General features: G+C 36.8%; 1 protein-coding gene across 9 annotated transcripts in view; it reads left to right on the top strand.

Moving 5' to 3' along the window:
- ARHGAP24 (Rho GTPase activating protein 24) overlaps positions 1 to 18,072 on the top strand; it is a 516,018-nt gene that overhangs the window by 335,681 nt on the left and 162,265 nt on the right. Inside the window, exon 1 of one of the 9 annotated variants that reach the window (XM_082632364.1) lies at positions 8,251 to 8,306. The exons of the other annotated variants lie outside the window; for them this stretch is intronic. The gene's annotated coding sequence lies outside the window, so the exon portion shown is untranslated. Of the gene's footprint in view, positions 1 to 8,250; positions 8,307 to 18,072 lie in introns of those variants that run through there. 9 annotated transcript variants of the gene reach the window in all.

The following is an 18,072-nucleotide window of genomic DNA, read 5'->3' as shown; positions in this document are numbered from 1 at the left end:
ATCTTCCCGGACCAGGGGTCGAACCCGTGTACCCTGCATTGGCAGGAGGATTCTTAACCACTGTGCCACCAGCTAAGTCCCCAAAATACCAATTTTAAAGTAACTGTTAAAATGATAAAACGTAAAATGTGAATAAATTTAAACATGCCTCTTACAGTGAATAAGTGATTTATGAACTGCAACATGGAAACAATGGATGTTCTCTTCCATCATTTGTTTTAATGATTTTTTTTTTCACGTTACACAATGTGCTTTGAAACCTTCAAAGAATCCACACATGGAATTTATCAAATAAAAATTACATTGGGGTCTTTGGGTGACATAGATGTATGGTAAACAGAATGTATAAGAAGTCACTTAGAACTTATTATGTATAAATGAAACTTAGGAGAGCAACACCAACTTATATCTAATGTTTTATTGGGATAAATGTTTGTCCTTATTCTAGGGATAAAAATAAGCATGGCTACAAAATTTGCACAAACAACTTGAACCAAAAGAACACAGAAAATTGGTATCTGGATTAAAGTATCCAAAATAACTTATAACAAATACTTGTAAATGCATTTATTCACTCACCTGCCGTCCCAAAAAAAGAAGTGCTTTAAAATTAATATACATTAGTTTTTTGCCACCAAAAAAAACTCCCAATCAGAGTAGACTTTTTGACATAGTGATCCTCTTTTCTACAAATTTGTTCTAAGACTGAAAAAAGAAATCTACAGAAAAACAAAAATATTCCTACTAATAGAGTAGTATAATTTACTAAAAAAATCCCTGAAAACCAAGTTTGTCCCCCCAAATAGAGTAATATACAAATAAGTTAGATCATACCATTAAAAAGAATATTATTCAAACATTGAAAATAACAGATGAAATAGTGATTTTATTTATATATTTTACAATTTAAAAAGTGTTTTGTTTTGTTTTTACAGTATCTTATTTGGTGATTCTTGATATAAGGAAAATGCTTATAAAATATTCAAAGTGAAATAATAAATTTAAAAAATTATATATAAACTATGACAATAACCACATAAAACTCTACAGATGGATAAAGAGTGGAATACATATATACCTGTGTACATGTATGTAGATAGATAATAGATAGATAGATGCACACATACAGTATATAGTTGAGGAGTCTGTAGATATCATTTTCTTTAATATTAAGATATTTAATTTAAACAAAAACTTGTCCTAAATTTTAAACAGAAGACAAGATGTGATTATTCCTCTTGAATAGATTAAACTAAAGAATATTGTCTTTTTTCATGATAGAATAGAATCCATGAAACAGATCTTTGACTATAATTTCCGTATGAATGCATAAATTATGAGTTTTTCAATATTTTACTCAACCAAGATGAAATTTAGTCCATGATATTAGTTCATTCCATAAATACATAATTTAAGTGTATTCAAACTTTACTCAGCTTCCAAAAATAACCCTGGAATTCTAATAGTTGTCTGAGTAAAGAGTAGGAATAATGCAAACACATACATTTGTTTACTGACAGTCTAAACAAAGATATAAATAAGTAAAAGAATTTACTGTTTTCCTTAAAGTCTATTGGAGATTGTTGTTTTGAAAATATCACACTTTTATATTTTTGAGCCTCTAGCTCAGTAATATCTGAAGAGCTTAGTGTGCTACCAATTTTATTTGTGTTGACTTTTTGTTTAAAGAGCAAAACCCATCCCCTTGAAATATAGCCCTGCTCAGCTGAACCTGTTTCTCCTCATGAGCATGTTAGAAATTTTTATTTCAATTTAAACAGGGAAACATATGGCTATGACTTAACCGCTGAAAAGAAAAATACGCAATGTACGTGAATTTGGTCTTGCTATTTGTCCAGTTCCTGAAATGTTACTTCAGCAAACAAATACAACATTAGTAGGTGAATGAATCTTAGCCTGAGCCCAAATATTCCTGACTGGCCTCAAGACCTTTGTTCTCAACACTGCTGTTCCCAAGAAGTACATACATTGAGGACCCGAGTCTGCCATTTAATGAACAGACTGATGTTTGTTTATTTTCTTGTAAACCTGAGTTCTCTACCAGCTGGTTCCTAGTTAGATCAGAAAGATATACAGAACACAAACAAAAGTGCAAGTAAGGCCCAAGTAACTTCTGCAATGCAGTCTCTTCCCTATGCATCCTGCTTACCCACAAAGAAATTTGTATTACCCTTATAGTAGAGATCTCTGTAAATATGCCCTAAAGCAAGATCATTTTTTAGAAGACAGTAGATTTTCTTGATTGTATATACTGTTAGTTCATCATTCCTTTTAGGAATAAGTAGTGATTCCAAAACTATTATCATGTATTCATGAGTGTATGTCATGGTACTTAGATTTGTACCATGTCCATTCTCTCAGTAAGTACACACAGATAAACATCTGGCATTTTCCCTATCTCTCTTTTTTCTATTCTAAAAACCGGTGAAACCAACAACTCTATATTTTCCATATATTATAGTAGTGCAGCATCTACTTTTTTCTATCTATACCCATGAAGATTTTTAATGCAGATGGTGAGAGAAATGGTAACAACAGCTCTAAAGACTGAATGTTTCCACTTGCAGAGGTTATAAGCATGGGTGAGTTAGTTTTGAAATGTTTTTTTTCAAAAATGATTCCCAAACATTAAGAACTAGAGTTACTGGTTTCTTTTTTTTTTCTTTTTTCCTTCTTCCTTTCTTTCTTTTTACTACATGGTAGTAATGGCCATTGCAGAATATTTAGAAAATAGAAAAACTATCAAAAATAAAATTTTTATGATACCAAGAGATAAAAACTATTAAATAGTAATGCATATTTTTCAGATTTTCTATAATATTAAATATTTATTACAAATTCAGATGACTTTGCACACACTATTTTCTAATATGCTTTACTCTATAAATGTATCATAAAGTAATATCTTAAAAATTCTAACCTAGTGTTCTGAATTTCAGTCATTATTGTACCATGGCATATTAATGTTTCTTAATTTACTTAAGATACATTAAGAGGCATTGACACTGATGTTTTGAAGGTTTTACTGTCAAGAACCCACTGGTGGGAAACACGAGCGCCCGTGTTCCAGAGGGTCCCAGGCTTGCAAGAAGAACCCTTACTGAAGGACTCTGGTGGAACAGCAGCTGAGGCTGTAATCACCAGCCCAGGCTGCCAGGTGGCTGAAAGCTCTTCCTCAGACTACCTGACTATAATGTCCTGTCACACTGTAAGGGGGTGACGATTATACTGCAAGACTGTATTTTTTACAAAAATTCCAGATGCCTCCAATGATCCTGATGGTACATTTTAAAGTGACTTTAAATGCCCAGAAATTATTTTCCCTGTGTTCACAAAAGGATAATCTTCAGAATTTTTCCCTCTTTATTCATACTCCTAAGTATTTTTTTTTTCTTTCTAAATCCACTTGAATGTATTTAAGAAAGCTTTCAGTAAAGTCAGGACAGTGGTTTTTCACATCATAGGGTAGAAAAGGCATTAATAACAACATCCTTTTGCCTCCAGGGAAAAAAATTGTCATTCAGTACAAAACAAAATTATATTTAAAAATACAGTAGGGCTTCCCTGGTGGCGCAGTGGTTGAGAGTCCGCCTGCCAATGCAGGGGACACAGGTTCGTGCCCCGGTCCGGGAAGATCCCACATGCCGCAGAGCAGCTGGGCTCGTGAGCTGAGCCTGCGTGTCCGGAGCCTGTGCTCCGCAACGGGAGAGGCCACAACAGTGAGAGGCCCGTGTACCGCAAAAAAATAAAAATAAATTAAAATACAGTAAATTTTTACTGCTCAGGAAGTGTTCGATTTCATGTGTTTGACTGTATACAGATTAAGAGACTTGACATACATATCTTTCAGCATCCACACAAAATGATTGAAATGCTAAAAGCTCACACATTTCAGATTACTTTACATGTTTCCCTAAATGACCTTCAATATTTTAACAGTATTTGCTCTCCGTGGCTAATAGTTATTAATATATGGAGTTCTTTCTAAGGCCTAAGAAAAAGAAGTAAATCGAAGGGAGCAGCAGGGAAAAATGTGTTAGAAAAATATTTTTTCTCATTATATTAAAAACTAGAAACGACTCCATCCTACACATCTATGAGCCCGGTTCCAACCTAAATGGAAAGATTCTAAGGTTTTCAGGCCAGACCCATATGTGTAAAGTTAAACACTGCCACTAGGACACATCAGGAAGATATCGTCATTGGGCAACGGAGCAAGAACCAAATAGAAAACCAGACCATCTTTTTTCCTTTCTTCAACCATTGCAAATATTGGCCCATGCTTCGAAATGCTTTCCTCATACATTTAAACTTTAATACAAATTTCTTTTCAATACATGATTTGAAATCAGGATCTCAAAATGAAGTTTCTGAGACAAAGAAAGGGAGAATGCAATATGTTTTTCTGCTGTGGCATTACACTCTGGCAAATACTAGCTGAAGTGTTTGAAAAACAAAATGCTTTAATGGGACAGTATAACAATTGGAAGAAAGTGCCCAAAACTATGTTTTCTTTATCATTATTTTTGACTTGAAAGATAATTGAAAGCTTTGTCAGTAGATTTTTGTTTTGTTGAAAGATCACTACAATAGTTTCTAAATTTAAAAAAATAATAGTAATTCTGTCTGTGATTGTGTTTTCATCCTTTCTTCAGAAATGAAATGGGTTTGGGAATGAGAAAAAACAGCTTTTCACTTTGCTATATGTTACATCTGACATCATAGGCTTCCCAATAGAGTAACTCTTTTTTTTATATATATACTTGCTCTTTAGTTAAATATGATGCCATAGAACAAGGGTGTTGTAGTGAGTGTCAAAATGCATATTCTAAGCAAAGGTAGCAATGAAATGAATGCTCAGTAGCTGAAGGCCCCTTACCTTCTTTTATGTGGGTTGATTGGCTGTTTAGGATGATATTAGTGCTTTTGTTTTTTATTCGGAATTTAACTTGAAAAATTGTGCTTAAAGTTTTATTCTTTTTCTCTGCTATTTATTTTGACTTATTACTCATTTAGTCAGTGGCCCAGTTATAGTTCTCTCTCTAATGAAAATATCTGAAACAAAGTGATTCTAGCTGCAAGACTTTGAAATGTATAGTTTTCTTTTTAAGGCTAAATTTAGGGAGGATGAGAAGGCTCGTTTTATGAAGTGCTTTTGGATGGTGCACTTTGCAGATGGGAGTGCTAAAAGCAGAGTCGAGGTATAATCAGCCAGAGGCATTCTCAGAGAAGATTGTAAAAATATGGAAAAGGGAGATTGAAGGCAGGAACAATAACCCTACATGAAGGATTTGGTATGAATTGCCCTGCTGGCTCACAGATACAATTTCAAGGTTTCTCATTTAGTGGGCAATGCCACTTAAAGAGGGGAGAACAGAAACATATACCATGTAGGGCTGCAGTTTAAACTCTGCTTCTAGCTTTCCAGTAAAACTCGTAGAAAGGACCTGGCATTTTATTAACATCCTCAGACTCAGGGAACTGAAAATTATGACTCCACTACAGTACTCCAAACTGTAGTTGAAAAAAAATGGCTTTTCTGCATTTAATAGTAAGAGATTGCCTTGCTTCCTTGTGGGCATTCCTAAGGATCTGTTAATTTAAGCAAATTAAAACGATACAGATGAAGCGGTTTGCAGGGCAGAAATTGAGACACAGATGTAGAGAACAAACATATGGACACCAAGCGGGGAGAGTGGCGGGGTAGGGGTGGGTTGGATGAATTGGGAGATTGGGATTGACATATATACACTAATATGTATAAAATAGATAACTAGTAAGAACCTGCTGTATAAAAAATAAATAAAATTCAAAAAATAAAATAGAATAAAGTGGTATTCTACTCTACAGAAAGACCTCTAAATTCACATCTTCAGCTTAAAGACAGGCAAGACACAATTAAGAAAAAGGAATTATAGGCACATATTAACACAAATTGTATTTTTTCTCTGTATTCTACAATGACTTCATTGTTAAAAAAAATCAAAACTTGTTTTTCTAAACATTTCTCTGCTCTTTATAAAAGTTAACTTTCCTAGCAAGTACTCTCAAGGTTTTGTGGTAATTTGCATTCTTACCTTCCCTACCCCTGCTATTGAAAAACCAAACTTTCTTTTCTTCTTCTGAGAAAGTTATAAATCAACAGATTTCCTCCAAATACGGGTCTCTAGGCCATGCAGACCTTGATTGTAATTCCAGCTCCACCACTCACCAGTAACAGTGTGCAGGCAAATTAGTCTCATTGATAAATGGGAAAAACAACAACTACCTCATAGCGTTACTATGAGGATTAACTGAGATAACATTCATGAAGCTCCCAGCCCTGTGTCTCACAAGACAGGTGTTCATATACTTAGTTCCTTTCCTGTTCCCCGCTGGTGTCCTTCCTTACACTCCCTCAACCTAATCTCTAAATAATGCATACATAATGGTACGAACATTAGCATGAATGCCTTAATGCATTTGTTACTGAATTAACTCAGCGGTGAACTTGGCATTCCATCCCAAACCTTTCCCCTTCATTAATCCCCTTGGGCAACCCCTCCAACACAGGAGTACACCCAGGACACCAGGAACCGTGAAACCAGCCAGGCACGTGAGCATCTTCTACCAGGCTTTCAGCTGGTTTTGTTCTGCCTCAAAGACCAGACAGAGCTTATGTTTTTCACAATTAACTGACTCTGGCCATGTGGTCGCTGCCATCAAGATCTGCCACAAGGAGGACAGCAGTTCAATAAAATCTTGAACTCTATTTATAGCCCACTTGAAACACTCTCCCATGAAACCTGAGGAGTCCTCCTTGAGAACACAGAAAGTAATTCACTAGTCCCAGCACCAAACTAGGGCAATCGAAGGGCGGAAAATGCAGTAAGTACATTTTTTTTTTCCAGCCCTCTATAGTTTACAAAGCATCTGCTGCTACACATTGTCCCATTTCATCCTCATATGGACCCAGGAATGAGCCCCAAAGCAGATGTTGGCAACAAATCCCCATTTTATAGATTACAAAACTGATGCCTAGGAGGTTAGATAAGTTGCTTATTTTACATGGTTGGAGAAGGAGGGGAAAGGAAAGTGGCTAAAGAGTAAGGATAATTTCCTGTTAATGCAATCAATCTAAACTTCAGGGCATAATTATTTACCTGTAAGAAAAAAATACACAACAAAGAGAAATAATGTTTCATAATGTTCTGGTAAGCTTAAGCATTGTTTCTTCTCCACTTCTGATAGGAAAACCAAAATATGAGAAACAAAAACCTAGAGAGACTTTACAGGGAAACATTTATAAACATGTTTGTATCTGTCTAGAACATCTACATGCAGAATGATTATATTTTAGACAAGAAAGGCCTTCTTGAAACCTCTCCAAATTAAAATATGCATCAGTCAAGACTAATCTTGAAAAAGACGGTAGGAATTTTTATGAGAAATCTTAATTGATTTTGCCAGTCGTCTCTGAAATAAATACATCTTTACTGTCTTTTTAATATGGGGGGGGTTGCATAATTGAAGTATGTGCCCAAAAAGCAAGACTTCATTAATATGAATTAGTTTATGGAGCAGAAATGATTTTGTTCTTAAAAGAATTATTTGATTTTGGCAAATACTTTAATTTTCTAAGAGCTTTCTCTAAGCAGTGTTACCTGGAAAGGGTTTTCAGAAACTTTTTGGCTTGAAAAGGAGGTCTGAGCAATTAGAATAGCCACACTGAAGTCTGTTTGTGCGTGTGTGTATGTCTCTGTGTGTGTGTGTGTGTGTGTGTGTGTGTATGAGAGAGAGAGAGAGAGAGAGAAAGAAAAAGAGAGAGAGAGAGAGAGATTATTGCTTCAAGAGGGCCTCTGGGTTAGCAGGTTGGCTCCGAGCCATTTGAGGATTCTCAGATTTACTGCTTCTCTGACTATTGCTGCAGCTCTGATTTATGGATTTCAGAATCTTGTGAAAGGCAAGGTGTCTGAAGTTTAGAGCCTTCCCTTGATGGCCCCTCCTCTTCCCCATTCACTCCTTTTGCTGCTGTTCACCTTGTAGTGACCTTGCAGGACTCAGCATTTTTACCTGAGCTCAGTAGCCGGGAGCCCACTAGTGCTGGGACGAGGGCAGCAGTTTCCATTCCTGGGTGATGGAGTCATGGGAGAAACCGCAGCGAACCAACAGAGAGTAGGACCTGAGCGGGTGAGCCAGGCTGGACTGTGCTTTAAGCGGCTCAGGACAGAGCAGCTGCTCGCTCTCCCAGCCTGCAAGTGCAGCCTACATTTCTCACTGACCACTGAAGTGTGTGTTTGTGCAAGGTGAGAGCTGGGTACTTTTTTGTTAATTTGGAGACAAATTGCCAGGTATTGCTGTTGATTGTTTTTGATAATTTGGGGGTGTTTATATCACCACAAATTCAGGACCTAGACAGTGTGTGGTTTTATTTATACCCTTGTTTTTTGTCATGATACATTATTCAGTGCTGCACGGTGTCCAAATTATGGCAACAGATTGGATGTACTGCTGTTCTTACACTGAAATGTGATCAGTTTGGTGTAATTTTCTTGGATTCTTTCATTGATTGCTGCTGCCAAATGATGGAGCTGTTCATATAAAGGATTCCAGTGCTGATTTGAAAGCATGTGAAAACAGCTTCAGATATAAATCTGAATAGCTATTTTTTGGAGTACTTGCTGTGGTGTATTCTTTGCTTCTCTCTTTGCTTCACATATTTTAGTGGTTGAAACTTTGGAGAGAGCAGAGTGCTTTAGGGCCTAATCTGGTGATAAAAGTAACATGGGAGTTTTCCGTGTTTTTGCTTGTCAAAATGAAAACTTATGCTTGGCGAGTGGAGTGTGTGTGTGTGTGTGTGTGTGTGTGTGTGTGTGTGTGTTTAAAAAAAACCTGAGGAACAAAAGAAAAGCAAATAATACTTTGCTATATTTTGATATACTTATCATTAATTTAATCAGCTCCTAAAGCTTTTGTTACCAGCATATTTGAGTTTTGGAACTTCTCATTTTGTGTACACAAGGACAATACAACTACAGTGTGCACTTGTGAAGGCATGTGGGGACATGGAGTATGTGCTTACTAGGAATAAAACAGGAATCCAAAATGTGTTCTTGGTTAAGCTGACAGGCCTTAATACTGCACCAGTTTTGTATGTTAGCTACTTAATGAAACTATTCAAAATATAAAGGAGATACAGTGTATTATTATATCTAAATAAATACACTAGAGATTTGTATTCATGAAATACATGCTCTAAAAAAGGAAAACGTGGGAATTTCGTACTGTAAAAATAGGATGAGCAAAATTTTGAAAAGCTGTCAAATTTTACGAGGGGAAAAACAATACGTTAAAATGAGGAATAATTGAGATGGAATATGAAAAGTACTTCAACTGCTCAAATTTTTAAGTCTAATGAAAGAACAATAGAATATTTAAGGAAATTCAGAGTCTGCAGAAATGAAGCCAAGAGCAAAAATGCTTAATAAAACATGTTTTCAACCTGTGGAATGTACTTATTTGTCTTGAGTTCTGTTGCCTAGATAGATAAATTAGAATTTCTTTTAAATATAAATTTTAAAATTTTATTTAAAATTGGTCTTCATTTGGGTAGACTTTGAAAACTAATAAACATAAGATGTATTAAAATGTAATGAACATTAAAATTATTCAAACACTTAACAAGTAACATACGATATGAAAACTTTGTCCCACTTTTGAATTATGTCAGTTTAGAAAGAGTCCAATCCTCTAAAGTAGAATGTCAACTGTTGCTACATACGCTTGGGCTGCTAAGGTCCGGATACACTCTTCATGGTTTCTTGCTTTCAGACTATGTTACAGCACTGTGGAACGGTGAGCAGAAAACACTTAACTCTTACATTGTCATGCTTTCTATGTGAGTTTAGTACAGAAATAGTTTCATTCGACAGATATGGAACTTGAGGTGTACAAAGAATTCATGATTTGTTGGCCTTTCCCTATAGGAACCTGTACTACCTTGGCTTTTCTGCTGCCTTGATCTAAAATTTGGCTGCTTCTTTAAAAGGGTGTAATGTGACTTTATCACCAGGACTGAAAAGAGGTGGTGGAGGGCCTCTTATCAGTGTTTTATAAACACAAGAGTATCCGTGTCTCTATGATGAGTGCAGTCCAATGTGTTCAAATGTGGTGTGTCCACCTGTACCCATGGTCACTTTCCATGCAGAAAGACTAGAAACTTTGATGAACCACAATCAGTGTAACAGCCAAGAAAAGCCTTGAATAGTGCCCTCATTTATTCTTTAGATAACTAGCTTACTGTGGCATACAAAGAGGTTTAAAAGGGTTTAGAGATTATAGGTACTGACCTCAAAGCACAGGCCAGTATGTGCAAACACATTTACTTCTATGCAATTAAGGGCTCCTAGTTAAAGGAAGTGATTAGGCTTCATTTATATATTTGATAAGTTTCTCTTACTTTTTTAAAAAGCTTGTTTCTTAAGCACATTGTGTTATCGCTCCCTCTCTTCTTTCAGCTTTATTCTTTACTCTAGACTTTAAACTTGCTAAATCCTTAATTTACCGAACCTGATTTCTTTTGACCTACACTCAATCTCTTCTTCTTGGGTAAGAAAGCAATTATGATTTATCTCCTGGGGCTAGGGGAAGACCCACCTCCCCTGAGATCAAGAGATCACTGCCCACTCTGTGAGCAGGAAATGGGGTGTGATTAGTGGGAAAGAATGGATTGATAAATGGCTACCAGGAAGGCAATGACTGCGTCTATCTTGCCGAGCGTTTCTGCTATTCATGCTCTCTTATCCATCTAGTCTGTTACTAGGCTTGGAAACCTTTATCAAGAAATGTTTGCACATAGCAACACAGTTACACTTTCACAAAGACTTTAGGTAAATTGAGATTATATATGATTTGTAGTGTATGGATTTGGCTTAAAGTGGTATCCATAGTTTTTAATGTCTTTTTACCTTAGCATTAAGGTAATTAAGTTCTATTTTGCCTAATGACTCCTCCTGAAGTAATGCAGATTCAGGTGAAGTACTGAATATTCACACAACTTTTAACTATTACTTCCAGATTCCCTAAAGTAGGCCTGGATGGTTTGTGGACAAGAAACATGGAAGGCAGTTTGTATGATATGAGTGTTTTTTTCTGCAAGATGTCCCTCTGAGGCTACAGAGTGTCCAGACAATCTCTGGGCTCCTTAGTGGACTGCTGGGCTGCAAGAATTTGGCAGCTGGAATAAGAGCAGGTGGCAGCAGGCACTTCTTCTTTGGAGACAGAGATGAAAATCCTTTTCTACAAGTCTACTCAAGAGGCCGGCCTCATTTGTCTTGAATCCAGTGTGTCTTCTAAGGAAACAGGACAGGTAGAGTCTGGTTGCTAGAAGTTGCACCCAGATTGTGACAGACCTCCAAGGAAGTGCATCTCCATATTCTACATATTTTTTACAAGCAATACAAGTTCTGTTTTTTAAACTTTTAAATTATTTTTACTAGGGCAGGCTTCAAACCTGATCCCAGTGTCAATCCAGTTCCCTCTAACAGCCATCCTCTACCACACAAAACAAATAATTTTCAAGAAATACTAATAGCCAATTAACCTCTTTACATTTTAGTAGCCAAACAATTTTCATCAATGTATAATTCGAGTAATCACTTCAAGAGAATGTAATTACAACTTCCAAATATTTCTAATGACCAAGAAGCCATCAACAGAAAATGATGGCAAAGTTTCCTGTTACAGGCATATTGGATCTTAAGGGAATGTTCAAGAATTTAATGCAACATATCAAAATCAATAAAAACAGACTTCTGTATGCTCTTTTCTGATAGAATATTTTCAAGATCAGCCTGTTTTTGAATATTTTGATGATAAAGTATAAAACACACTGGAGGCTTTCCCTTCTCTCACTCCTGTCCTCTTATAGCATGGAGTTTCACTTGACTGATAACTCTTATCAGAACACATCATTGTGTTAAAAGGAATTATTTTGTAGCTACAAAGAAGTATCTCCTTTTCTTTATAAGTTAAGAACTCTGCTTTAAAATGTAGGTTTTATTATTATTTAGGTATAGTGGGAACAACAGATCAGGAGATGATTGCCATTGAAAAGATAGTTTGCTACTCAGTTTCAAAAGGAGGGACACATCATGCCTTGAAGGACCACATAGAGAAGCACCTGGGTTGGTCAGGAGGCAGAGAGAGAAAGGGAGGAACATGGGCAAGAGGCTTTATTGTGGTTTCCTTGGGAAAGAACATGCAAAGTAGGGTATGTAAGTTTTGGACTGGCTAGTTTGAATAATTTCAGCAGGCTCTGGGGCATAGAGACTGACTCTAGTTGTCTGGGTACCTGGCCCTGAGGTGTTTAGGGCAGATAGATAGTGACCCAGGATGTGAGAGCCTTGTGAGGATCTGGTTGGGGTTTGGGCTCAGGATTGGTTTATTTGCATAAGAAAGGCATGCTCAGGGTTAGTCTTTCCTATCTCTAGGAATTGGCTGGCCCTGGAAGGGGCAGTCTCTTCAGGGTCAGCAAAGCCGAGATGCCAAAGCATTAGAAATACAGAAAATTAAAAGGCATGACTAATACACCCAATCAGGAATAGACAGATTACTTAGTATCATTTTGCTAAATTTGGTGTTCACATGGTTAGTCCACTATGAACAACAATCTCTTGACATGAAATGTACCTTTCCATCAATTCCGGGACTTCTGCCAGCAAACTCCAGAAAGGTTTTTTCCATTTGTTTTTGTTTTTTAAATTCAATACTTTAAAACAGCAAAAGGGTTGAAAATAACTGAATCCCTTCTACCGAATAACTAAGTATATTTTACTTGTCCTACACAGCTATATATTATTTGATTTAGAGTCTAACAATAAATGTGTCCACATTAGGGTTCTGATAGGATCCTTAATTAGGCTAGAATTATTAAAGAAATTTTAACTTTGTACATTCACCATCCACCTTTGGTTGGAATCATCTTCTGACATACAAAAGTTAAGAAATAATTGTTAAATGAATAAATAAATGATTAAGTCACCTGAACTCATTGGCAGAATTTTCTTCAGTTTCCCTAAGAGCCTTTTACACTGGTTTCAATATGATTTTCAGAATAAGGAAATTCAGAGGAGTAAAATATGTTGATTATTTTGCTCAAACAAAAGCTAAATCTCCTGTCACTTAAAAATAGCCATAACCAGACATGCCCTTAGAAGCACACATAAAATGTGGCAAGGAACATATATAAATTGCATAACAATTCAGTTTCAGCTGAACTGGCAAAACTGGCCTTCATAATGTCCTACTCCTTGAGTCAGCAGCAATGCACAGAGGGATCAAAGAACATTTAGCAGATGAATAGGATCATTAACTTATCAAATTAGAATAGATCAACATGTGCTAAAAATAACCTGTAATCAAGGAAAGCGACACCTTAGAAATGTGGCATCTTTCCCTTGTAATATTTCTCCTTTTCATTTTTAAACATTAAGGAAAGGAGAAATCATGCATATGGTGTTTCAGTGGAAATGGAATTTTCTTACTGTCCATGTTTAGTTTCCCCATTCCAGTTACTGGAATTTCCCACAGGACTTTATTGTGTAATAAATGTGGGACTTCAAAATAGTGGGGGAAGGATGATTGAGTGGACAACAGGTATTGGTACATTTAGATAGCCATTTGGGAAAAAAAAAAGGTTTATCCTCTACACCAAAATAAATTCTAGAGGAGTCAAAGATTTAGATGTAAAATATAAAGCTACATGCATGCTAGAAGAAAGCTTTGGTGTACTGACTTGAACAGAGGAGATGCTTCATCCACTGTGTCACTAAGCAGCCACAAACAGGGGTAGAAATGACGTCCTGCTGCTTGAGAGGTGCCTAGGCTTTGTGGAAATTGCTGCAGTTATAGCAGAAGGGAGGTGTCAAAAGAAATCCTTCCTCTGCACCATCTGCCCCATCGTGCTCTATGCTTTTCAGGCACCAAAGCTTCTGAGATGAAGGAAAGCAAAGAAGGTATAAATGTAAATCACTAATTTCTTTTTTAATTCTAAAGCTGGTGCTTTATATTTTACCCTGGGGCCAGACAAGTATCGGGAAAAGATTACAGACTGATTTCTTGCTCTTAACTCTCCTGATTCCCAAATCTGAAACGGGATTGAGGTTTCAAAGTGGCCTCACTGTCTCTGGTATCTGCAGGTTTCAGATCTGTGACTTCCATTGGTGTGACAAGGGAATGAGACACTCTCAGCTGTGCCCTCACCCTTCTGAGTTGTTGTCAGACTAGACTGAACCAATTCCAAAAGCTCTCAAAGGATGTGTGCTTGGTGGGGAGCAGGGGAGCTTCAGATGGAAAGTTTTTCCTTTAGGGTCTGTGGGTTCTTTCTTCTTTGTCACTTCCTTTTCCTCTAGTTAATTTCTTTTTTAAAAAAATTCATTTATTTATTTATTTTTGGCTGTGTTGGGTCTTCATTTCTGTGCGAGGGCTTTCTCTACTTGAGGCAAGCGGGGGCCACTCTTCATTGCGGTGCGCGGACTTCTCACTATTGTGGCCTCTCGTTGTGGAGCACACGCTCCAGACGCGCAGGCTCAGTAGCTGTGGCTCACGGTCCCAGTTGCTCCGCGGCATGTGGGATCTTCCCAGACCAGGGCTCGAACCCGTGTCCCCTGCATTGGCAGGCAGATTCTCAACCACTGCGCCACCAGGGAAGCCCCTAGTTAATTTCTTTATCCTGAATTCCTCGCCTCCCATCACCTCCCATACTGCTGCACGCCATCCTCTGACTTGGATGAAAGAAACACATGTCATTCACGCTAGATTTCTCAGACTGGCAGACTGTTTGGAGCAATGTGCAGTGTTCCTAGCAACAGATTAAGGCACATTCACAGCACTTTAAAAGCCTGCAGGCATTGAAAAATAACAGAGGACTACCTAGTTATATTTGGAACTTCTACTTTGTGGATTTGTATTAGCTAAGAAACCCAGAAAAGTTTTTAAACTTTTTTGGTTTATTTTCAATGGAAACTTGGAAGGTATAACCAGGTTTCTAAAACAGTCGTGATGAATTTAATCATGGCACTGAGAAGGAAGGCCAACTGTGTCTATGCTAAGATTTAAAAGTAGGGCATATAAAGTTCACTGGCGGTCACAGGAAGGTGATTCTAATTATCAGGAATATTTTATATTCATTAAGAACTCAGGCACTAGGGTCAGCTAGACCTGTTTTAAAATCCATGAACAAGTTGTTTGTGCAAAAGTTATTTAACCTTCAGTTTGTAAATCTCTAATATTAGCATAAATCACATATATTAAGGTTAAAATGATAAAATATGTATGTGGACCTGGTTTTAGTATAAGGAATAATCAAAAAGCTAATCAACATAGATGTGTAGGGAGGTAGTTTAGCAAATAGAATTGTCACAATTTTGTGGAGGAGTGAGTTTTTTCTAGATCTGGCAAAAGCTCAAAGTTGGGAAAAGTTATCAGGGAGCAGAAGGAAGAAAATAATGAGAAAGGAAAGAAGGTAAATCTGACTATCACAGAAGAGAGATCTGATCATCATTGTATGTACCCTCCTTCCATGAAGCTTAACACCATATCTTATAGCAGGTGCTTATTTATGTTTGAAGAATGAATAAAGAAAAGGAAGGAGTGAGACCATAACCATAATGGTGGAGGGAACTGGATGGTTGTACAAAAGAATCTCCAGGATGTCCTATCTGAAGTACACTGTGTTAGATTTATCTACAATGATAAAAAAATAAAACAACAAATCAAGAAGAACAGATATGTTAATTACATGGTATGTTTTTATCACAGTCCATAAAGTGGAGGGGGTGAGAAACGAAACCAGTGATCTTTGAACACAGAAAGGGAATGACACACCTGTTAAATCAGAGAGAGAGAGAGAGAGAGAGAGAGAGAGAGAGAGAGAGAGACATAGGAAGTCAGCATGGTTTCTGGTAGAAGTCAAGAGGTGAACCCAGAGCCTAAACTGGAAAGACCATTAATCTTAAAGAAATGTCAAAATGGGAGGAGGCCCTCAACATAGAGGAGCTGTTGGCATTTGTTGAGAGGCAAAGATTTATCATCTCTTGCTTTGCTTTATTTAGTTTCCCAATGCCTTGCCCATTAAATGCCAATAACTCCATTCATTTATTGTGAAAACTCAAACACTCCTATGCTTTTCCAAACATCCCTCCAGGGAGTGGTACCACCCTGATGGAGAGTATAAAAAATAGGATGCACTATATTCAGAAGTGTAAAGGCTAAGTATCATAATGAAGAGCTTCACACCCTTGAATTTCATGGATCTTGGAAGCTTGTGTTTTAACGCTCTTAAAATGAAAGCAAAAGTCTTGAGTAATTTGTCATTTTGCTGAGGAATGTTTAGAGTGAGACTGATTTGTATGGACCCGTCATTTAGCTAGTTTACTTCATTCTTTTCTACATCTTCTAAAAATCTATGTGGGTTGTTTTTTCTACTTGTATTCATTGGAAACTTAATAACTCTCATAATGTGATTTAAAAACAAAAACAGAACAGCTTTGTTTCATTGTAGAAAAAGAAAAGCTATTTGCAGGGCTCCTAATGAAGCACAAAGGATGTGAAGAGGTAGAAATAAATGGGAATTCATAGACAAAAGCAGTTTTGAATAAATTATGAAATTCAAATTTGGCAGTACTGATGATCTATGTCAAAATGAGTCCACCAAATGTGCTATAAAGCAACAGCAACAACAACAAAAAAGTGATTTGTGAAATTGTTTTAATACCTTTATAATTTATTTTAGGTCTATGTTTATAGGATTATTAAGGGGCCACTCCAAGTTTTCATTTTCTGAAGGAAATTATATGCTATAGAAACATTTGGGAATATAGAGTTTCACAAAAATCTGGGCATATGTCCTTTGAGTGTTAAGCATCAAGTTTGTTGATTCCTAAGGGGAACTAACAACAGAACAACAACTAAATCTACAGTAGATTTAAACTGTTTCATGATTAACACCTGCAATGACTGTAGGACCAATCCAAGCTTTTGTCTTAGGCAAACCTGAGAAACATGACCTACCCCTTTGTGTTACCTTATCTGTGTGTGGAATGTCGCCCTCACATTCTTCACATTGTACTAAGTTTAGTGGTGCACTGAAATGTTCCGTATATGTCAGAGAGGAGAAGAAAGAAGAGGTGTCAGGGAAGAGTTGTTAATACTATATCTGTATTTCTTTTCTAAGGCTTCTGTAACAGAATTCGACAAACTGGATGGCTTAAACCACAGAAATGTACTGCCTCACAATTCTGGAGGCCAGAAGTCTAAAATCAAGGTGTTGGCAGGTCTATGCTTCCTTTGAAGGCCTGGGAATGGATTTGTTCCAGGCCTCTCTCCTTAGCTTGTACATAGCTGTGTCTTTACATCATCTTCCTTCTGTGAATGGTTGTTTCTGTGTCCAAATTTCCCCTTTTTATAAGGATTATGAGTCATATTAGATTATGGCCTACCCTATTGACTTTAACTTAATTATCTCTGTAAAGACCCTTTCTATTTCCAAATAAGTTTACATTGTGAGGTACAGGGGGTTAGAACTTCATCACATCTTTTAGCGGGGGGACACAATTCAACCCATAACTTTGGATCAAGTAAGGTGATGATAAGGAAAATTCAGAGTACAGGACTGGCTGTCTTATTACCTTCACACTATTCAAGGTGTGGTCAGTGGATCAGCAGTATCAGTATCACCTCAGAGCTGGTTAGGAATGCAGATCATCCATCGCTGTCCTAGGCCTATGGAATCAGAATCTGCATATTTACCTAGATCCCCAGATGTTTCATTTATACATTAAGGTTTGAGAAGAGCTATTCTAGCTCATACAATAAAAGCCCCATTCTCAAATACCAAGAAGGAGAATAAAAACAAACAGTGTTTATATGCAGAGGCCTCATTAATATGTGCACTTAGCAAGTATAGGCCATTATTCCAGCACAGCTATGGCACAGCTATCTATAAAGGGAATATTGATCTCTGGAAATAATTTTAGGAGTTAAGTTTCAATTATCATTAATTTCCTTTATTAT

Source organism: Mesoplodon mirus (assembly GCF_964341445.2).
Source record: "Mesoplodon mirus genome assembly, chromosome: 2".
NCBI classification, from domain to species: domain Eukaryota; kingdom Metazoa; phylum Chordata; class Mammalia; order Artiodactyla; family Ziphiidae; genus Mesoplodon; species Mesoplodon mirus.
This window is presented reverse-complemented; position numbering and strand designations above follow the sequence as displayed.